The sequence below is a fragment of the Coregonus clupeaformis genome, chromosome 8 (assembly GCF_020615455.1).
Source record: "Coregonus clupeaformis isolate EN_2021a chromosome 8, ASM2061545v1, whole genome shotgun sequence".
In the NCBI taxonomy this organism is placed as follows: Eukaryota; Metazoa; Chordata; class Actinopteri; order Salmoniformes; family Salmonidae; genus Coregonus; species Coregonus clupeaformis.
Window position 1 is genome coordinate 52,631,898 of NC_059199.1, and position 17,669 is coordinate 52,649,566.

Below are 17,669 nucleotides of genomic sequence, written 5' to 3' on the forward strand. Positions count from 1 at the left end.
AAATGCTTACTTGCAGGTTCACCTCTTGACAATGCAACAACAATAGAATACAAGTAAGTATAACAATAATACAAAATAAAGGCTCATTTGAATAACTTTATAATAAAATAAACATAAAAACAAGGAGGCCACTCAAACAAATTCACAGTAGAATATTTACATGTGTTAGGGGAGGGGAATGTGGAGAACAAAGTGTTGAATTGTGCAATAGTTTTGCAATAATAAATAGATGTTCAGTAGCAGCAGTCATGGTGAATGTGTGTGTTGGTGTGTGTGAGTGCATGTGTGCCAAGGTGTGGAGAGTCAGTGCTAAGGACCTTTTGGTGTGCAGGTGGGCAATGCCAGTTCAGGTGTTCATCAGTCTGGTGGCTTGTGGGTGGAAACTGATTTGATTTGAACTGTCTCTGAGCCTGGTGGTCCAAGACACGACGCTCCGATACCGTCTGCCTGACATTAAGGGAGTGAATAGTCAGTGGCTGGGATGTGTGGGGTCCTTGATGATATTACGGGCTTCCTCAGGCACTGCTTGGAGAAAATACTCTGTATGGGTGGGACCATGGCCCCAGTGATGGACTGGGCCTTCTTCACCACCCGCTGAAGGGCCTTGCCATTGAGAGCGAAGCAGTTTCAGTACCAGGCTCTGATGCAGCCGGTCAGGACGCTCTCAATGATGCGGCAGTAGTTAGTTAGAGAGGCTGTTGCGCCTTCTTGACCAGAGTGGTGGTGTTGACCCTTGTGAAAAAGTACTATTTAATTACTACACAAAACATATTTGTGCAGTAGTGACTATGTAGTGACTATGCAGAGGCTTGTGTAGTTTATGCACTATTCAAGATACACAAGTAGAGTTTTGTAGAGTTCAGTAGCAAAACACTAGTGTTTCCTGTAGTAATCAGGTAGAGATTTTATAACTTGTTGGTAGTAAATAAGTAGTCAAAACAGTACAGCTTCACTACGTTGGCTTTTCAATTGTAGTCAGAGCTTTTAGTGCTTGTTGGTATAGTGAATAAGTAGTTACAAAACTACAGCCAGACTACACCAGCTTTTCAGTAGTGATCAGGGCCCGGTTTCCCGATAGCGATGGAAATTAGGCTTACGAGTGTTTTTAAGGATGCATCGCAAAAATAATGACCGATGTCACACTCGTTTCCCAAAACACCACGCAGTGCACTCGTTACAAAGTGAAACTTAACTCTCGTTACAGGAGCTGTCCCGTGCTGAAAATGATTCCAGAATATAGGCTAAAGAGCTCATTGTAGCTGTTAAATGATGTATGCCTATTTAAAGTAATATTTTTTTAATCACTTTTTTTACACAATGCCGTTTCCCATCAAGATAATAAATGTTCTGTAGCCTATTATGTACACTGCTCAAAAAAATAAAGGGAACACTTAAACAACACAATGTAACTCCAAGTCAATCACACTTCTGTGAAATCAAACTGTCCACTTAGGAAGCAACACTGATTGACAATAAATTTCACATGCTGTGGTGCAAATGGAATAGACAACAGGTGGAAATTATAGGCAATTAGCAAGACACCCCCAATAAAGGACTGGTTTTGCAGGTGGTGACCACAGACCACTTCTCAGTTCCTATGCTTCCTGGCTGATGTTTTGGTCACTTTTGAATGCTGGCGGTGCTTTCACTCTAGTGGTAGCATGAGACGGAGTCTACAACCCACACAAGTGGCTCAGGTAGTGCAGCTCATCCAGGATGTCACATCAATGCGAGCTGTGGCAAGAAGGTTTGCTGTGTCTGTCAGCGTAGTGTCCAGAGTATGGAGGCGCTACCAGGAGACAGGCCAGTACATCAGGAGATGTGGAGGAGGCTGTAGGAGGGCAACAACCCAGCAGCAGGACTGCTACCTCCGCCTTTGTGCAAGGAGGAGCAGGAGGAGCACTGCCAGAGCCCTGCAAAATGACCTCCAGCAGGCCACAAATGTGCATGTGTCTGCTCAAACGGTCAGAAACAGACTCCATGAGGGTGGTATGAGGGCCCGACGTCCACAGGTGGGGGTTGTGCTTACAGCCCAACACTGTGCAGGACGTTTGGCATTTGCCACAGAACACCAAGATTGGCAAATTCGCCACTGGCACCCTGTGCTCTTCACAGATGAAAGCAGGTTCACACTGAGCACATGTGACAGACGTGACAGAGTCTGGAGACGCCGTGGAGAACGTTCTGCTGCCTGCAACATCCTCCAGCATGACCGGTTTGGCGGTGGGTCAGTCATGGTGTGGGGTGGCATTTCTTTGGCGGGCCGCACAGCCCTCCATGTGCTCGCCAGAGGTAGCCTGACTGCCATTAGGTACCGAGATGAGATCCTCAGACCCCTTGTGAGACCATATGCTGGTGTGGTTGGCCCTGGGTTCCTCCTAATGCAAGACAATGCTAGACCTCATGTGGCTGGAGTGTGTCAGCAGTTCCTGCAAGAGGAAGGCATTGATGCTATGGACTGGCCCGCCCGTTCCCCAGACCTGAATCCAATTGAGCACATCTGGGACATCATGTCTCTCTCCATCCACCAACACCACATTGCACCACAGACTGTCCAGGAGTTGGCGGATGCTTTAGTCCAGGTCTGGGAGGAGATCCCTCAGGAGACCATCCGCCACCTCATCAGGAGCATGCCCAGGCGTTGTAGGGAGGTCATACAGGCACGTGGAGGCCACACACACTACTGAGCCTCATTTTGACTTGTTTTAAGGACATTACATCAAAGTTGGATCAGCCTGTAGTGTGGTTTTCCACTTTAATTTTGAGGGTGACTCCAAATCCAGACCTCCATGGGTTGATACATTTGATTTCCATTGATAATTTTTGTGTGATTTTGTTGTCAGCACATTCAACTATGTAAAGAAAAAAGTATTTAATAAGATGATTTCATTCATTCAGATCTAAGATGTGTTATTTTAGTGTTCCCTTTATTTTTTTGAGCAGTGTATTTAAGTGTTTGTATTAAACGTTTGCCATGTGTTATGTATTCTAAGTATTTTCTCGTGCTATTTTGTATGCAATGTTTGATTATGTAAATTCTGCATTTCTTCTGTTTGTGTAACTGAACAAGAATGAATAAAGCCAAAGTCAGTCGCTCCTTCCCTCGTTCGCTATTTAGAAAATGTCAACGTGACCTAAAAATAGGATATGACAATGGTTTTTGTAACCACTATAGCCTAATGGCAGGCAGGAATTGGGCTTCAAGTAGGCCTACAGATATTCAATAATTAAACATGGAAGTAGCAAGTTAAGCGACGTTGTCATAGACCTAATAGGTAGACCTTTGTGTTATTGGTTAGGCAACAGTGAAATGTGTGAGCTTTTAGATAATAGTAGACTATAGGCCTAATCGATACGAATATTGAAGCGGCTCAGATGTAGCCCAATTGCTTAATACTAGGTAGGTCTTTTGATTGCATATGCATGAAAGGGATGTCTATATTTAGCCTAATCTAGCGATATGTGGTCCTCTGTAGCTCAATTGGTAGAGCATGGCGCTTGTAACGCCAGGGTAGTGGGTTCGATCCCCGGGACCACCCATACGTAAAAATGTATGCGCACATGACTGTAGGTCGCTTTGGATAAAAGCGTCTGCTAAATGGCATATTATTATTATAAAATTCGGTTATCTTAAAAAAAATGTTTTATCCTTGCTTCGCTTGTTTATAACATTGCAAACTTTTTGGGCTATTTATAGTAAACTATGACGTTTTCGGCGGTCACAGACATACAGATAAAGATCTTCATTCTATGTTTAGCAGAGATTTTCTGTGTGAAAAGTGACACGGGAGGGCAAACTTTGATCTAACGACACACTTAGCTGTTCACCGAGTGGTCTGAGACAGTCGTTAGATTACCAACGATTTCAAGTGCAACGTTAATAAAGACTGTTTTGGGAAATGGCTCGGACATTTAAAGATGCTCTTACGAAGGTTCTAACAATTAATTTAGCCTTAAGATGGTTTTGGGAAACCGGGCAAGGTAGAGTTTTTTGCAGCTCGTGGCTTCCTGTGCTCCACAGTCCTCTGTGCAAAAGAAGACAAAACAGGAAGTAGTTGGTTGTTGTTGTATAGCTACTGTTTGCCAATCCCGACTCTAATCATCGTCCACCATTGGTCATCCTGTCTTTCATAGCCCTTATGCTGCCACCATCTGTACGTTTTTAACTTTCCTGTATGTTTTATGAAAACGTTAATGTTGTTTAGCCTTTATATAACTTTTTGCCACATCAAAAAGATTGCTAGCCAAAACGGTCTCAGCCGTTAGCCGTTGTAATAGAGATGTATTGTGTTTAGCCTAGCTGTTTGCTCGCCCCATTGACATGTAGCTATGTAGCCTCTGCTTTCGTTATGATAGCTAATAAGTATGTGTGTTTGTATGCAAATGTACAGTAAGCTCATATAAGTATACTTACACATTCTACTTACCTCTTTTGACCTGTTGCCAAGGAGGCCCTCGACATAAGAAGACTGAAGGCCATCGTTGGTAAGATTGACATTGTTTATAAAATGTTTTTTTCTGTTTTGTCTTATGTGACCTCTGTTAGCAGATGATTGATAATGGCTTATAATTGGTTGGCTTGTGTGCTTGTCTTTTATTTTAAAAATCTAAAACAATTTGATTTAAGTTGATGGGCCACTCTATAAGGACCGACAAATGAGCAGCGACACTCCTATGGGTGTAAACTCTGTGGATCTGGAAGGCTGAAGTGCTCCTGAGTAGAATGCACTCAACTTTTACTGCGACACAATGTACAGGAAATTGTGTAAGATGCAATATGTATGTCCAATATGAAAAACGTACTGCAATTAAGCTGACTGGCCACTCTTTAAGGGCCGCAGAATGAGCAGTGACGCTCCTTGGGTTGTACACTCTGTGGATTTGGAAAATAGAGGTGCTCCTGAGTAGAATGGGCCCCCCTTTTACTCCAACAATGTACAGGAAATTGTGTACTATGTTGCAGTATGTCCAATATGAAAAACTTACTGAACATCGTGCAATACGAATGGGCTAATTAACAATAGGATTGAAGTGTTTTCTAAAGCTGATTATTATTATAATATTGTTATTACTATTATTAATAGTAGCATTATAAATGTTTTGTTATTTGTATGACTGTTACCATGATGATTATCTACAATATAAATCATTTTTAATGCTGTTAGGCCTAACAATAATGTAAATGCTATAATATTATTTGTGCTTTAAAAGCAATTAACTTAATATTTTGTTTAACAATATGAAAAAATAAATAGGTCTGCTAACATTTCCTAATAAAATGTTACGAATTTCGACCATTTGTATTTTTCACCATCTTCATTGCGGGACTTTTATTTTGGAGGAAAATCGTTGATTCTTTCTAGGTGTTGCTTATTCTTGCTGGCTGAACGGAGGTGCTACAGAGACTGCTGCTGATCACACCAGAGATAAAACTATGTGCAATAGGTGTTTATGTAGATCTACTGAAAGCTAGCAATAGTTCTACTCTATTAATAAACGGTTTAGGCTAACAGTGATCACTATTTCATCCATTTTACAGAACAGTTTTTTAATAACATTCAAATGTCTGTCACAAAAAGCTTATTGAAAATGATAATACGCTAGCTTGCTGAGAAATCTCAACTCTACACATACAAGGGAGAACGTGTGTGTCGTGAACAACATTAGCTTGAACAGCACTCGTTGAATCGGCGGTTCACCTTCAACATAAAAGTCCCCAATTTGAAATGGATACAAACAAATGAAAATAGTGGAATCATGCCACAATTGGCCAAGGTTGGAATGTTATATAAAATCAGCAAAAACTGAAATCGCACTGTGGATATATAGGCTTCAGAATTGCATTGGGGTCATACTTACAGTGCCTTCAGAAAGTATTCACACCCCTTGACTTTTTCCACATTTTGTTGTGTTACAGCCTGAATTAAAAATTGATTAAATTGATATTTTTTTGTGACTGACCTACACACAATACCCCATAATGTCGAAGTGGGATTATGTTTTTAGAAACAAATGAATAAAAATGAAAAGCTGAAATGTCTTGAGTCAATACGTTTTCAACCCCTTTGTTATAGCAAGCTAAATACATTCAGGAGTGAAAATGTACTTAACAAGTCACATAAGTTGCATGGACTGACTGTGTGCAATAATAGTGTTTAACATGATTTGTTTATGACTACCTCATCTCTGTACCCCACACATACAATTATCTGTAAGGTCCTTAAATCGAGCAGTACATTTCAAACACAGATTCAACCACAAACACCCAGTGTTATGTTTGGGGCATATCCAATACAACACATTACTGAGTACTATTCACCATATTTTCAAGCATAGTGGTGGCTGCATCATGTTATGGGTATGGTTGTAATCATTGAGGACTGGGGAGTTTTTCAGGATAAAAAATAAACGGAATGGAGCTAAGCACAGGCAAAATCCTACAGGAAAACCTGGTTCAGTCTGCTTTCCACCAGAGACTGGAGGATGAATTCCCCTTTCAGCAGGACAATAACCTAAAACACAAAGCCAAATCTATAATATGCCATTTATAATAATAATAATAATATAATAATAATAATAATAATATGCCATTTAGCAGACGCTTTTATCCAAAGCGACTTACAGTCATGCGTGCATACATTTTTGTGTATGGGTGGTCCCGGGGATCGAACCCACTACCTTGGCGTTACAAGCGCCGTGCTCTACCAGCTGAGCTACAGAGGTCTACACTGGAGTTACTTACCAAGAAGACAGTGAATGTTCCTAAGTGGCCGAGTTACAGTTTTGACTTAAATCTGCTTGAGAATCTATGTTAAGACCTGAAAATGGTTGTCTAGCAATGATCAACAAGCAATTTGACAGAGCTTGAAGAATTTTGAAAAGGAAAATGGGCAAATGTTACACAATCCAGGTGTGGAAAGCTCTTAGAGACCCAGGAAGACTCACAGCTGTAATCACTGCCAAAGGTGATTCTAATATGTATTGACTCAGGGGGTTTAATACTTGTCTAATCAAGATATCATCGTTTTATTTTATTCCTTTTTTTACAGATGTTTGAATTTTTATTGCACTTTGACAGAGTATTTTGTATTGATTTTTGATAAAAAATGACAAAACAAATGTAATCCCACTTTGTAACACAATAAAATATGGATGAAGTCAAATGGTATGAATACTTTCTGAAGACACTGTATATTACAATGTGCAGCCTAACCTATGGATCTTGGGTCCATGAAATGGCATACCAGCCTACTCAGTGACACCCACACATTACAATTCTGAAGAGTTTACACAAACATTAGCGTCATAGTCAGGGTTGCCAGGTCTAGCTAAATATAAATCGCCCCTTATTAAACTCTCCATATCATTTTCCATCAATGGATGTCAATTTAAATTGTTTTGACTTTTATGATTAAGCAATAAGGCCAGAGGAGGTGTGGTATATGGCCAATTTACCACGACTAAGTTCTGTTCTTAGGACATAGCCCTTAGCTGTGGTATATTAGCCATATACCACAAACCCCTTGAGGTGCGTTATTGTTATTATAAACTGGTTACCAATTTAATTAGAACAGTAAAAATACATTTTTTGTCATGCCTGTGATACAAGGTCTGATATACCATGGCTTTTAACCAATTAGCATTCAGGGCTCAAACCACCCAGTTTATAATTGTAAATTAATCCTGTTTGCGCATGTGCATAACTATAGATAAATCCAACAGGAGAGTTTGAGTGATGAAAGTTGGACAGAGGATCTCGAAATCACTGTGCAAGAAACACTTGGACGCAGTGGCGGCTCCTGAAAAAATTCTCAGGGGGGGCAATTTTTCTGATGATTTAGGTGACCTACACACATTTTAAAAAAGATATGTCCAGCAACAACATGAAGACAGGGGCAGCATATAAGTCAATACCAGAAGCATTTATTGACTGATCTCAAAAGTGTTGGCTTACCAGGGTTGGTGGAGCCCTCAGTTTCATCTTTGCCTCGCAAAGCTAACTCAAACACTCCGCAAAACTTCACACACTGGATTAGCCGGCTGAGGATGTGGCGGTTCTTGCTAATGTCGTAGTAAATATATTTGTTATAGTGAATATGGAATATGATATGTTGAGTAAAATGTTGTGCTAAGATCTATTTAGGTCAGGAGCTGGTTATAAGTTCTGTTCCTATCCAATAACAATGGACAAAAGGGTCCTATCTTGTCAGCCTTGTCAGTTTCAGTTCTCCAGTAAACTTGTGATTATCAACACTAACCTCATCGTTGTGGCGGCGGACAGCTAGCCTGTATCCCTCATCCAGTTGAGTGGGAATGTTCACTCTCCCCAAAGCAGACAATCTCAAACAGGTATCCATGTGGGTCTTTGACAGCTCATGTTTCTTAATCTTTCCTGAAAGATGGTGCATGTCCGTTACACACCAGTCGCTGTCCAAGCGGTGCTGTCTGCCGTGCCGCCTTCAGGGTGAAAGAGTAAGCAGGGGGGTAGCAGAAGACTGCATTAGCTACATCGCAGCCTGCTAGCCAGGTTTTTCGTTCGTACCAATTTTTTGAAAATCCTCGGGTGTAGGACTTCCCCCTTTAGTAGAAACCTGTTGAATTATTAAATTTGGTCTGGGAGGTCCTAATTGTTTCGTTGCCAATTTATCTTCATTTGTTCGCCGACAAAAAGGAACTTCTTTCAAAGACACAATCGAGTTGCACTGAAGCCTAGCCATTTTGACAGTAATAGTGAATTGATTGACGCTGCTACCCGCTCTTTTCTTAGTTACGTTCATGGTTATGTTACGTATGACGAAAGCGCGTAAGTGCAAGCCCTCAGAAACCCATAGAGATTGTATTGAAAGCTCTGATATTTGAAAAAAATAGATTTTACATGGGAGTCTATGACAGACTTCTGGGCGATTTTCAACCTGACTGAAATCGCCCCAAAAAGGGGGGCATTTGAAGCACGACTTTAGCCTGATTGGACATTTAGTGGCACTGTGGCAGATCAGACGTCTAGATTACAACACTGATAACTACTGTTGCCGTGATATAATTGATTAGAAAAAAAATCCCTTCCTTTTCCCGTTTGGCAGTGCGTCGCCCATATCGCCCTATTGAACACACCGCCCCTGCTTGGACGAACTTAAAAAATCGAATGTTAGGCAATTTTCTGGCAATTGTGCCATTACTATGTACCAGATGTTAAGACTACAAACCCTTATAAATGGCCTATTTGCGAGAATTTCTTGTTATTCCAATAGGCATAGGCTATTGACTAAAATCTGGGTTTATAAATGCAATTCAATTTTGCCATGGTTTGCTGAGCTGGATGCAGGTAGCCTATAGCACCTGATAGGCCAACATCTAATTTCAGGGAAAAGTCCACAATGAAACTGATACATTTGCAATAGAGCTGTGACCATGATCACAATTGATAACTTCCAATTTAATTATGTAAACATGGTCATTAATAATTGCATAATAACACAAGGCTACAACAACAAACTTGAGTTATAGGCTATTTATTAAATCCGTTTGCCAGCTCCAGGTAGGCTACACAAGTGGCACAAATTGATTTGCAATGACTCCAGTGATATCTTCATTTCAACATTTTTATTGTATCAAATGGTAGGCTACAGTAGCCTACAATGGCATAGACATGAATAGCCTACTTGATGGCCAACAGATGCAAATGTATTCTACCTATTGTTCTCCACATTTAATGCCATTTACATTGTGCACTTTTTCCCCATAACAGAAGCGCGCGAGGGAGTTCCATAACTTCCATTTCAAATTTCCACTCGCGCAGCGCTCCAGACCCTACAACTGAGCATGAGTAAAACCATTCGCTTGATACGGTTATCCATAAGAAAAGTCGACATTAGAATGCAGTTTACTTTAAACCACTTCTGAGCAAATGTATCTACAGAGCTCTAGTGCGCCTAAAGTCGTTTAACAATGCTTTGTCGCCGTTATATCAGTTCTAGCGCGTTAATATGTTGTATGGAAAAGGGGTGGCTCCATAATGACCAATCTAAATAACCTACCTACAACTGGTAAAAAGTTGTCACGACGTGCCTGTGTGCTGCTCTGTCTCCGTGACTCAGCTGCCTCTGCTGTACCACTCTCTCAACCAGTGCTCTCAACGCACACACACTCCTCCGGCCCTCCCCCTCCCCACCATTTACTCTTACTCACTCGGTAAATGCGTGCTCACTGCCTGATAGCAGTGTTGCCAACTCATCAGTAAGGAAAGTAGCTATTGGCTGTCCTAAAAGTTGCTAGAAGTCGCTAAATGATGTCATCGCCTAATTTGCATAATTGGCCATGTGCATGTAAATGTGATGGACGCTGTAGGAGAGAGGAATAACGTTGTGGGAGAGACAAAAAGTGAGTAAAAACCACCCTAAATATGTTTAGAACTACAAATGAACTTTCTTCTGTCGATTCTTGTTTTTCTTTTTGTCACAATTCCAACCCTCCTCCTTTATCCGGGCTTGGGACCGGCAAAAGTGACCCAAAACAGACACTGGCGGAGTTACTTATTTATTTATTTTTGTTCGTTTTTGTTTGTTTGATTGTTGCATGCTTCCCGCATGCGCGATTCATTTGCAGTCTGGCGCGGAGGGGTGAACATCTCCTGCTCTGACTGCAGCTGGGAGGGACTGCTGCGCGAGGACTGGGCCGCCTGTGAGTGCTTTGGGACTGGGGACGGGGGTGGGGGGTGGGGCCAACGGTAGCACCCGCTGCTCGTTGAGAAATGTAAGAACGATACGTGCTTTCACGTCAGAGTCTCCAAAAGTCTCCAATAACACCAGAAAAAGTCGCTAGATTTGTCGCTAGTCGCTTTTTTAAAAATGTGTCGCTAGAGGGGTATGAATACTCGCTAAATATAGCGACAAAGTTGCTAAGTTGGCAACATTGCCTGATAGTCAGCAGCAGCAGGTCACAGTGAAAATATATACAGTACCAGTCAAAAGTTTGGACACACCTACTCCTTCCAGGGTTTTTCTTTATTTGTACTATTTTCTACATTGTAGAATAATAGTGAAGACATCAAGATGAAATATCACATATGGAATCATGTAGTAACCAAAAACGTGTTAAACAAATCAAAATATATTTGAGATTTGAGATTCTTCAAAGTAGCCGCCCTTTGCCTTGATGACAGCTTTGCACACTCTTGGCAGTCTCTCAACCAGCTTTATGAGGAATGCTTTTCCAACAGTCTTGAAGGAGTTCCCATATATGCTGAGCACTTGTTGGCTGCTTTTCCTTCACTCTGCGGTCCAATTTATCCCAAACCATCTCAATTGGGTTGAGGTCGGGTGATTGTGGAGGCCAGGTCATCTGATGCAGCACTCCATCACTCTCCTTCTTGGTCAAATAGCCCTTACACAGCCTGGAGGTGTGTTTTGGGTCATTGTCCTGTTGAAAAACAAATTATAGTCCCATGAAGCGCAAACCAAATGGGATGGCGTATCGCTGCAGAATGCTGTTGTAGCCATGCTGGTTAAGTGTGCCTTGAATTCTAAATAAATCACTGACAGTGTCACCAGCAAAGGACCCCCACACCTTCTCCATGCGTCACAGTGGGAACCACACATGCGGAGATCATCCGTTCACCTACTCTGCCTCTCACAAAGACACAGCAGTTGGAACCAAAAATCTCAAATTTGGACTCAGACCAAAGGACAGATTTCCACCGGTCTAATGTCCATTACTCATATTTCTTGGCCCAAGCAAGTCTCTTCTTATTATTGGTGTCCTTTAGTAGTGGTTTCTTTGCAGCAATTCGACTATGAAGGCCTGATTCACACAGTCTCCTCTGAACAGTTGATGTTGAGATGTGTCTGTTTCTTGAACTCTGTGAAGCATTTATTTGGGCTGCAATCTGAGGTGCAGTTAACTCTAATGAACTTATCCTCCGCAGCAGAGGTAACTCTGGGTCTTCCTTTCCTGTGGCGGTCCTCATGAGAGCCAGTTTCATCATAGCGCTTGATGGTTTTTGCAACTGCACTTGAAGAAACTTTCAAAGTTCTTGAAATTTTCCGGAATGACTGACCTTCATGTCTTAAAGTAATGACGGACTGCCGTTTCTCCTTTGCTTATTTTAACTGTTCTTGCCATAATATGGACTTGATCTTTTACCAAATAGGGCTATCTTCTCTACCTTGTCACAACACAACTGATTGGCTCAAATGCTTTAAGAAGGAAAGAAATTCCACAAATTTGACAAGGCACACCGGTTAATTGAAATACATTCCAGGTGACTACCTCATGAAGCTGGTTGAGAGAATGCCAAGAGTGTGCAAAGCTGTCATCAAGGCAAAGGGTGGCTACTTTGAAGAATCTGAAATCTAAAATATATTTTGATTTGTTTTAAAAAATGTTGGTTACTACATGATTCCATATGTGTTATGTCATAGTTTTGATGTCTTCACTTATTCTACTATGTAGAAAATAGTAAAAATAAAGAAAACCCCTAGAATGAGTAGGTATGTCCAAACCTTTGACTGGTAGTGTAGCTGATATGGCTGATTTGCTTAAAGAAATGTGGTTTCTACTGACAATTGAGATGTACAAACTATGGCATAAGGGAATGACGAGCGGACAAGAGGTAATCCGTAATTTCGATTAAGACATTAATGAATGAGCTAGGACGGATGTAGTCAATATAACTATTTGTTCAGCACTTTTGAAATGTACAGCGACAGAATTCAGAACATGGGCCGTTCTTACAGTATTCTCCCTGTACACCAAGTCAGAACCGTAGTATAAATAAAGGGGTCATATAAGCAAACAATGAAAGCTCTTACAATATTAAATGATTACATTTCTCTAAAACAGGCTATAGGCTACATGTGCACCACCAAGTCAGAACAGTAAGCTAAGTTATGTGGGGGAAAGGAACCAAATTATTAGGGTGAGGAACATGGGCTACTAACAGCTTACTACACAACATACACTTAGTATTACTTTCATAGCTACAGTATACATATCTCCCTGGCATATTACATAATTAATGCAGCAGCATAGAATACATTTTTGGACTCACCTTGTTGTGCTGTGCTCACTTCAACAGGAAGGTGGCGCAGCAGTCCTTCTTGTGGGCAAATTTTGTCATCAAACTTTGTCATCAAAGTCTGGCATTCTCTGGAGTTATGGTGCTTTCAAGAACTGGGAACTCGGAATAAAACAAGGTTGAATCATGACATCAGTGATCTTCAGGTCGGAGCTCTAGAAAGAGGCCCGAGTTCCCGACTTGGAATTCCGAGTTGGATGACCGTTTAAAACGTATTTTACAAGTCGGAGCTTGTTTTTTTCCAAGTTCACAGTTGTCTTGAACTCACTGAAGTCTGAGATGTCCCAGTTCCGAGTTCCCAATTGTTTTGAACATGCTGTATTGACAGCATGGCCAATGTATTCAACCTTTTCAGTCCCTTGGTGTGTTGCGAGTGAATGTTTATCCTTTTAAGCTTGGAAAAGAGACCTTTAAACCCAGACTTGGACCACACACCCTCTCCACTGAATAACAGGCTAGTGTTTGCTTTGGACTCCTTCCAAACCACTCATTGTTGAATTTGCGATTTCCAACTTGTGTAATGTTTATGTCCAATAGTCGATGAGCACCGATAAGCTTTATCTATAACTTCCTTTCATATGACAAGGATTGAAAGGATTTGCCAGTAGATTGTCGACTTGATTCATGATGATGACTGCTTGTCTAGCTTGCTACCTAAGATTTTGACATGATCAGTCCAATCAAAGCTACGGTAGATATAACATGATTTGACGTCATTTTATCTGTGGCCAATGACCTTGAGCCTTCTTGGATGGGCACTTCTAATGTAACTCTAGGGCAGCACCCAAGGGGCTTTAATTTTTTTGCTCTCCCCGTAGATTTTGCGGTGCCTCAGGACTACCTGGCCTGACCACTCCTGGCTGTCCCCGTCCCCAGTCCACCTGTTCTGCCTGCAGCTATGGAACCCTGACCTGTTCACTACCTAGTCCCGGACCTGCTGTTTCGACCCTCTCTAATCCTCCCTCTCTCTCTCTCTCTCTCTCTCTCTCTCTCTCTCTCTCTCTCTCTCTCTCTCTCTCTCTCTCTCTCTCTCTCTCTCTCTACCATACCTGATGTCTCGACCGCAATGCTCGGCTATGAAAAGCCAACTTACATTAACTCCTGAGGTGCTGACCTGTTGCATCCTCTATAACCACTGTCATTATTATTTGACCCTGCTGGTCATCTATGAACATTTGAACATCTTGAAGAACGGTCTGGCCATAATGGCCATGTACTCTTATAATCTCAACCAGAATAGGACTGGCCACCCTTCAGAGTCTGGTTCCTCTCTAGGTTTCTACATAGGTTCCTGCCTTTCTAGGGAGTGTTTCCTAGCCACTGTGTTTCTACATCTGCATTGCTTGCTCTTCTGGGTTTTAGGCTGGATTTCTGTATATCACTTTGACAACTGCTGATGTAAAAAAGGCATTATAAATACATTTGATTGATTGATGCTGAAATGTTTTTCTCTGCCATTTTAGCATTGTATCTTGTTTAAATGTTCTTATTTTTTCGGTATTTTCCCCCCCAATGCATGTTTATCTTTGTTTCAATGGGGCCAGACAGATTAATCAAATAAAGCAATATTGTATTTTGACAACATATGTTTACGTTTTGGTGATTGGAAATGAGAACTGAAACATGATTATTGGGGAATTGGAATTGGAGCTTAAGGTAATCGACTAGTGAGTGAGCAAGATAGAGAGAAAGATCCAAAGGTGAGGAGGAGAATAGTAAGAAAAGTGAGGGAACCACTTAACTATCGCTATGAAACAGTGAGAGGACTAGGGTTGCAAAATACCGGGAACTTTCAATAAATTCCCTTGTTTTCCCAAAATCCCAGGAAATCCGGTATCCTCCAACCAGGATTTTGGGAAAAGCATGGAATTTATTGAAAGTTTCCGGAATTTTGCACAACCCTAAAGAGGACAGAAGGGCACTCGGGGTTAAATATGCGAGTGACAGCTCTAACTGCCAATGGGATGATGACTCAAATAAAGTCTCTCTCTCTCTCAGGTGAGTTACTTAGCACCCTACTCATTCCTCTTCCTCTAGGCCAGGGATGGGCAACTTGGATGGGAGTGGGGACCACAAAAAATCCACAGTTATATACTATAATATCTGAGTGACACTGACTAACAAAATCACCGGGCGGTAATTCGACCATGATAACAAGTTTAGATAGCTGGCCGCTAAACTAACTTAGCAATCTAAAATAATTTAGCTGACGTGGGCTAATTGACTGACTATAAGTGACTGACATAACAAGAGAAAAACTGCTGATGCACAACCACGTTTCGAAAATGCTCTTTGTGTATTTTATTATTGTAACTCGCAACAGTAAGTTGAAACCCCTCGGATCAATTTCCAGGGATGGGAATTGATCCGAGGGCCTTCAAAAGGGGGCATGCGGCCCGCGGGCCACCATTTGCCCATCCCTGCTCTAGGCTAATCTCCATGGCAACCATCTCATTCATGTGGATTGAAGCTTGTCAGATCAGTTTGGGTGTATGTCTGTGTGTGATCCTGCTGACCTTCTACGAATATGTTCCCCCTTTCACTTGCTCCAGAATGCATAATGAGGAGAGGTGCCAAGGCCTTGTGATGTCTTGATATGAGACCAGCCTTGGATCAAAGCAGCTCAAACAGGCTCCAAACCAGGCACCAAGACGCCTAGAACATTCCCCTTTTACAGTTTAAGGATGCAACACTTTACAGATATGAAAAATAATATTGAAAATCAAATAAGAATCTTGTATGGCAGAAGAAGATTACTTATTAGATTTTTGTATAAATAATCTAATAAAGAGCTGATACAATTTTGTATGTCTGGTGTATTTCTATGTGTAAACTTATATGCCTCACAGTGCCTTCAGAAAGTATTCATACCCCTTGCTTTATTCCACATTTAGTTGTGTTACAGCCTGAATTAAAAATGGAATAAAGATGTTTTTCCCTCACCCATCTACACACAATACCCCATAATAAGTGAAAATGTTTCTAGACATTTTTGCTAATTTATTGAAAATTAAATACAGTATCTCATTTACATAAGTATTCACACCCCTGAGTCAATACATGTTAGAATCACCTTTTGGCAGCGATTATAGCTGTGAGTCTTTCTGGGTACCTCTCTAAAAGCTTTGGACACCTGGATTGAACAATATTTGCACATTATTATTTTAAAAATTCTTCAAGCTCTGTCAAGTTGGTTGTTGATCATTGCTAGACAGCCATTTTCAAGTCTTGCCATAGAATTTCAAGCCGATTTAATCATTTTTTGTCAACGATCTACACAAAATACTAATGTCAAAGTGGAAGAAAAATTATAACATTTGTAAAAAAAAAAAAAAGAATAATATGAAAAATAAAACACTAATATATCTTGATTAGATAAATATTCAACCCCCTGAGTCAATACATGTTAGAATCACCTTTGGCAGGAATTACAGCTGTGTCTTTCTGGGTCTCTAAGAGCTTTCCACACCTGGATTGTGCAACATTTGCCCATTTTCCTTTTCAAAATTCTTCAAGCTCTGTCAAAGATTCCATAGATTCTCAAGCAGATTTAAGTCAAAACTGTAACTCGGCCCCTCAGGAACATTCAGTGTTGTGTTGGTAAGCAACTCCAGTGTATACAGTGGGGGAAAAAATTATTTAGTCAGCCACCAATTGTGCAAGTTCTCCCACTTAAAAAGATGAGAGAGGCCTGTAATTTTCATCATAGGTACACGTCAACTATGACAGACAAATTGAGAAAAATAATTCCAGAAAATCACATTGTAGGATTTTTTATGAATTTATTTGCAAATTATGGTGGAAAATAAGTATTTGGTCAATAACAAAAGTTTCTCAATACTTTGTTATATACCCTTTGTTGGCAATGACACAGGTCAAACGTTTTCTGTAAGTCTTCACAAGGTTTTCACACACTGTTGCTGGTATTTTGGCCGATTCCTCCATGCAGATCTCCTCTAGAGCAATGATGTTTTGGGGCTGTCGCTGGGCAACACGGACTTTCAACTCCCTCCAAAGATTTTCTATGGGTTGAGATCTGGAGACTGGCTAGGCCACTCCAGGACCTTGAAATGCTTCTTACGAAGCCACTCCTTCGTTGCCCGGGCGGTGTGTTTGGGATCATTGTCATGCTGAAAGACCCAGCCACGTTTCATCTTCAATGCCCTTGCTGATGGAAGGAGGTTTTCACTCAATATCTCACGATACATGGCCCCATTCAGTATTTCCTTTACACGGATCAGTCGTCCTGGTCCCTTTGCAGAAAAACAGCCCCAAAGCACGATGTTTCCACCCCCATGCTTCACAGTAGGTATGGTGTTCTTTGGATGCAACTCAGCATTCTTTGTCCTCCAAACACGACGAGTTGAGTTTTTACCAAAAAGTTCTATTTTGGTTTCATCTGACCATATGACATTCTCCCAATCCTCTTCTGGATCATCCAAATGCACTCTAGCAAACTTCAGACGGGCCTGGACATGTACTGGCTTAAGCAGGGGGACACGTCTGGCACTGCAGGATTTGAGTCCCTGGCGGCGTAGTGTGTTACTGATGGTAGGCTTTGTTACTTTGGTCCCAGCTCTCTGCAGGTCATTCACTA

The 17,669-nt window shown here is 41.2% G+C and overlaps 1 long non-coding RNA gene across 1 annotated transcript; it reads left to right on the plus strand.

The window, feature by feature from the left end:
• The first annotated feature begins 3,603 nt into the window (after window positions 1-3,603).
• LOC121571359 lies at window positions 3,604-15,878 on the plus strand. Its single transcript, XR_006001699.2, has 3 exons — window positions 3,604-4,154; window positions 4,449-4,485; window positions 15,625-15,878. It is a non-coding gene; the product is annotated as an uncharacterized LOC121571359 (long non-coding RNA).
• Window positions 15,879-17,669: the final 1,791 nt, after the last annotated feature.